The 6028-nt window shown below is 42.4% G+C and overlaps 1 pseudogene; it reads right to left on the bottom strand.

The window, feature by feature from the left end:
* Positions 1-2370: 2370 nt before the first annotated feature.
* On the bottom strand, positions 2371-2981 carry LOC116742176 (annotated as a pseudogene).
* Between the last annotated feature and the right edge of the window lie 3047 nt (positions 2982-6028).

A 6028-nucleotide genomic window follows, 5' to 3' on the forward strand; every position in this document is an offset into this window, starting at 1 on the left:
TTATTTCATAGTTAGAAATAATACAGTTCCACAGGGAAAATCGTCAATAAATAATGGTGCTTAATCATTAAATGTAAAAATCCCAGCCTTTTGGCATCTGACAGGATTCTATTTCTTGTCAAACTAATGACTGTATAGATACAGTTAATCTTAGTGATCATTCGTCAATACAATGTTACAATGGTGCGATTTACTTTAAAATGTACAACAGCTGAAAATTTCCAGCCCACCGAGAAATCTGATCAACTCAGTAAGGTATGGGCCAACTTCCCCAAGGCTCTTTCACATGATTTGCCTCAGCGGAAGTATAATAAACGTTGATTAAGAGTTCCTAGGGTTTTCTTTTTTTTTTTTTTTTTTTTTTTTTGCAGTACGCGGGCCCCTCACTGCTGTGGCCTCTCCCGTTGTGGAGCACAGGCTCCGGACGCGCAGGCTCAGCAGCCATGGCTCACGGGCCCAGCCGCTCCACGGCACGTGGGATCTTCCCAGACCGGGGCACGAACCCGTGTCCCCTGCATCGGCAGGCGGACTCTCAACCACTGCGCCACCAGGGAAGCCCGGGTTTTCTAATAGTTATTCTGCTCTAGAATTTGACATTCATTCTTGCCAAAGAAAAGTCACAACTGCACCAGGAATGACCCACTCATTTAATTAAAAGGTGTTCTTATTTTATAAGCAATATTGCTAAGAAATCTTAGCAACCTTAGAAATTCACAGCCCCCAACATAAAATTTAAAACAAGGAAGTCTATGCTGGGCTTCCCTGGTGGCACAGTGGTTAAGAACCCCTCTGCCAATGCAGGGGACACGGGTTCGAGCCCTGGTCCGGGAAGATACCACAGGCCGCGGAGCAGCTAAGCCGGTGCACCACAACTGCTGAGCCTGCACTCTAGAGCCCATGAGCCACAAATACTGAGCCAGTGTGCCACAACTACTAAAGCCTGCGTGCCTAGAGCCAGTACTCCGCAACAAGAGAAGCCCGCACACCGCAACGAGGAGGAGCCCTCGCTCGCGGCAACTGGAGAAAGCCCACGCGCAGCTACTAAGACCCAACACAGCCAAAAATAAGTAAATTTATAAAAGAAGAAAAGGAGGTCTATGCTGCCAGAAATGCCAATTCAGTAATAAATTGCACCTTCAAGAGTCAAAAAAGAAAAAAAATAGAAACTTTTACAAAAGGTAAATTACATACTTTTTTTGCCCCAAAATATATTCAGGAATAGTTGAGCTGCAATTGTTACTAAAGCCAGGGTATTATTCCTTTAGCAACAAATTAAACCAGTGCAATTGACATAAATTGTTAAGTAATCCAGGATTAACTCATTAAAACTGTAGAGGCACTTTAGGCTCCTGCACTAATCCTAGAAACTGGAATTTCACTGAGTGCCCGTGCTGCACAGAAGTAAAACTGAAACGACCCGATGCCATGCTGAATGGTATCACTTCATACTTAGTTTGAGCATTTGAGAGTAGAAATCATGAATTCCTCTATTAGAGTTCCATTCACTTACAGAACATTCAGATGCAAACAGTGTTATGCCTATAATCCACAATTTAAAGAATCCTTTCCATTTTAAAGTTCCAGATGAATTTTAAATTAGAAAATAAGCACTAAGGAAACTTTTCAACTTATGAAAACTTCATGTTGGAAATTTTCCAGTAAAGTTTCCCCCCACCCGTTGTAAAATAAATATTTTGTATCCCCAATTTAATTTTATGAAGACACACTTTAATAATGCTATAAAGAAATAATTTAGAGATCAATAACTTTTCATGCAGAAACAAAAAAATTCATTGCTCAATAATATTACTGAGGCAAGTGAAGAAAGATTGTTCTCTTGTCAGTTTGGAATGTTAATTTTTTCAGTGCAAAACCAGTTATAAAATATTTAAACTCAATATATAAAAATAAAGTCGGATTTAGCAATGTTCAAGTTCTAAATTTCATAAATAACTACATATATTTTATAGTAAAATACAGAGATTAAAGAAGTACTTGAGTACTTAAGATATAAATTTCTAATGAATCATACCAAGTCAGAAACAACCAAGCAGATAAGATCCCCAATTTGAGTAGCAGAATTTTAAAGATGATATTACTGTACCAAAGCCTTTTTTTCCTAGCTAAAAAGCTATGCAAACGAATGGTCAACATTCTGTTTTCCTTGCAGTTGCGTGCTCTAGAATGATTTTGCCTCAAGTACCTGTGATTTCATTCCTGTATTCAAAATTTGATCCAATTTTTATGTTCCAGGAGCACTTAGTTGATTTAACCATCTATAATGTAAACAGTCCTGTACAGAGTACAACAGTGGAATTTTCAAGCCAAGCGTAGTCTGACCTAAACTGGTTTACACTCTCTGTAAGTCACTCACGTATTATTCCTAGCAAACACACGGTCCCCTCTGAGGGTTAAGTGTTGAAGCTGGTACTGTAGCGCTTCTTTGTCAGTGGCTCCTTGATGTTCATTTTATCTAGATTGAGATAGTCCAGAGATTTGGAGTGAGCCCTCTTACCTTTAAGAAGACAAAGTGGCAGAGGCCCATGGAGGGCCTTTTTAAGGTTCATAAGATTTAGTGCACTTGTCTCCTGGGCTGGGCATCCGCCTTCGCCTCCTGCCATTGACAGCTGGAATCTCCTACTGCAGGTAGTACCTACTCTGGTTTTATACAAATGAGAGGAATACGCAAGTCCTGCATCCAGCTGTTCCGAGCGCAAGGAAGGCACGGCTTCTCCCTTACTCTCTTTACCTCCGGTGCACTTCTGGGCTAACTTCGGGAGTTCCTCACCAGTCGTGAAGTCAGCCAGATAGAGTCCACGTGGAGAATCTGGTAGCCTGACACAGTCCGGCGCATCGGCGAGCACTGAGCGCTGGAACAGTGGGGCTTCTCCGCCTCTGCCTTTCCCAGGAGCTCACCTCAGCCACGGGCAAGGGCAGGGTAGTCGGGGACTTCTGGACTCTCCATTAATATCTACTTCCATTTTAGGCACCAGTCTGCACACAGCAGCCTAAATCCCAGAAGATGTCACTGTCCAATTTCTAATGAGTCCCAAGGGAACAGAGGCATAATAATTTTTCTGCTCCAGATACAGTGGCCCACAGCTCTGCTGCCTCCGCCGTGCTTGGGGCCGCAGAGACTGAGACAAGGGCGGGAGAGGCGCAGGGTTGCAGCGCCGAGAGATCTGGGCTGAGGCCGCCAGCCGGGTACCCTCTCCCACCTTTAAGATTTCTAAATACCATCTGTATCTACTACATGGTAATATAATGTAATTTAATTCCCCCAAAGGCAGGTAAATATAGAAGGAAAAACTTAGAGGCCAAGAATATGGAAGTTTGTGTGTCTTGCTGTGTATGCACAAGCATAAATGATTTAGAAAATTTGGAATACAATCCAGGCATGGCTGTATGGTGTACTTCCAGACCAGGGGAGAGGGTGTCCTCCTTTTTATTTGTGGACTTGAAACCCTGGCATGGTTCAGGACCAGAAATGGCCCGTGGCCTGAAGGTCTGGGGATGCAGTGTGTGACCACATGCCCTGCCACCAGTGGAGGGGTTTACTGCATATTCATGACCCACGCTGAAGAAGCAAGAACAGTAAAACAACTGCAAACCGGATGAGAGTGTGCTTTGCACCCAGTGGAGTCGGGTAGACACAGGAAGCATGTGGTAAGTGCAGGCTGTACTTACCCTCCTGAGTTGTTAGAAATTCTTTCCCATGGTTATTAAGCAATTATTCCCTGCCAGAAGGTGCATTCTGTGCAGAGGGTTGAAATCCTTTCATCATGTGTTGTGTTTGAGTTAACCGTTTCCTGTCTGTTATGGACTGAATATTTGTATGTCTCCACTCCCTATAAATTCATGTTGAAGCCCTAACCCCCCACTGTGGAGGTATTTGGAGATGGCGCCCCTGAGGAAGCAATTAAGGTTAAATAAGTTCACAAGGGTGTGGCCTTGATCCAGTAGGATTTGTGTCCTTATGAAAAGTGACACCAGAGAGCTTCCTCTCTCTGTCTCTCTCCCCTGCCCCATACCATGCACCAAAGAAAGGCAAGGTAGCTGTTTGCAAGTCAGGAACCTTGATCTTGGACTTCTAGCCTCCAGATCTGTGAGAAAATGAATTTTAAGTCACGCAGTCTGTGGTATTTATTATTATTATTTTTTGGCGGTACGTGGGCCTCTCACTGTTGTGGCCTCTCCCGTTGCGGAGCACAGGCTCCGGACGCACAGGCTTAGTGGCCATGGCTCACGGGCCCAGCTGCTCCGAGGCATGTGGGATCTTCCCAGACTGGGGCACGAACCTGTGTCCCCTGCATTGGCAGGCGGACTGTCAACCACTGCACCACCAGGGAAGCCCCAGTCTGTGGTATTTTGTCATGGTAGCTGGAGCTAATAATCCTCCAAAAGATAAGAGCACTTTCTTCCAGGACACACCAGAGAGGTCAGTCTTGTTAGGAAAAGGAGTGGAGAGAAATCTAGAGGTTGAGACCTAACTGGAAAGGCAGGCCAGAGATGGGTGCTTCAGCTGGGGATAGTGATGGTGATAATGGGATTTCCTGAGCAGTGGGAGGCAGCAGAGGGAGCTGGGTATCCAGAGGAGACAGAGAAGTTGCCAAGAGAAAAGGCATTGATGACAACTTTATACCTTCTTTATGATTTTGCTTGTGAATCACCTTGTCAGGAGGCACAGAGTAGTTGCTCAATAAACCTTTGGGTAAACACGCCAATTCCTTTGGACATGGATTTGCTCTGGCACATTGATTATTTGTCATATATGCGGAATGGTAAATGTATTCAGTAACTGTTTTAGTCTTGTTAGTTTAGGCTTTCAAGAATAAAATCTTTATTACCCCAGGAGTACCAAATAGGGAGATTTCTTCCCATCAAAGTCTATATTTAAATAATTTTCTCCTCCTTTTAGATGAGATAGTTATTGGAATATTTTTTTTCTAAGTTGACTTACTTTGTCAACAGTGTGCTATAGAAAAAAAGAATTTCCTTTCGTTAGACAAGGTGTTCAGTATCTTGATTGTGATAAAAGTAGATCACGGTGGAATCCTAATGATCATTTACCCATAATCAATGAAGATCTCTGCAAGCTTTGATTAGATTAGTATCCACCACCCCTCCCCTCTCCTTCACCCCTTGGCTTAGTAAAATTTGCCTGCATCTCCTAGCTTATATTCTTATATATTTGTAAAATTTAGAGAATGTTGCTTGGTATGAATGATGTGGGGCTCAGGTCCTTCACAATATACCTGTAATACCGGTCTTGTTATCCCTATCGTACAGGTAAAAATTAAAGGAGGACTCCTCTGGAGTATGACTTAGAGACCCTGGACTGCTAATCAGAATCTTTACTCTTTTCTAAATATAAAGCCAAACATCTTGTCTCATTGGGCCCTCTCTTTACGAGAGCCATTACATTTGGAATTTTGAACACAACTTATTCCATGGTTTACTCATGGCATTTTCATTAATATTTTGGAAACACAGTCTAACTTTGAACTAAAAGCCACTGATCAAAATCTACAAGTAACATTATGTGGTAAATAATGCCTGGGCTAAATATAAAAGAGTAACTTCGGAAAACTGAGCCATTCTTCTCATAGGTAACGCAAAAGAGTTTTCATAAAACATTTTGTGTGGCATCAGAAATTGGTGTTGGCTGATTAAATAGGAAAGGAGTTTTATGTAAATATTTACGGGAGAACCAGCTCAAAGCTAAGAGGCTGGGGATGACATCCAACTACAGGCTGCAGAACAGGCCTGCAGAGCTTAACCACAGCCTACATTGCTGTTACCCCTGCCCCCCACTGCTGTTTCTGAAGCATGAGTTTGGCTCCTATTTTTTTTAAAATTTATTGAAGTATAATTGGCTTACAATGTGTTAATTTCTGCTGTACAGCAGAGTGATTCAATTATATATACATGTTCTTTTTTAAAACTTTAATTTAATCCACATATTTTCCACCTAAACTTTTTAAAAATAAGTTTATTTATTTTGGTGGCGTTGGGTCTTCGTGGCTGT

Source organism: Phocoena sinus, chromosome 17, assembly GCF_008692025.1.
Source record: "Phocoena sinus isolate mPhoSin1 chromosome 17, mPhoSin1.pri, whole genome shotgun sequence".
Classification (NCBI taxonomy): domain Eukaryota; kingdom Metazoa; phylum Chordata; class Mammalia; order Artiodactyla; family Phocoenidae; genus Phocoena; species Phocoena sinus.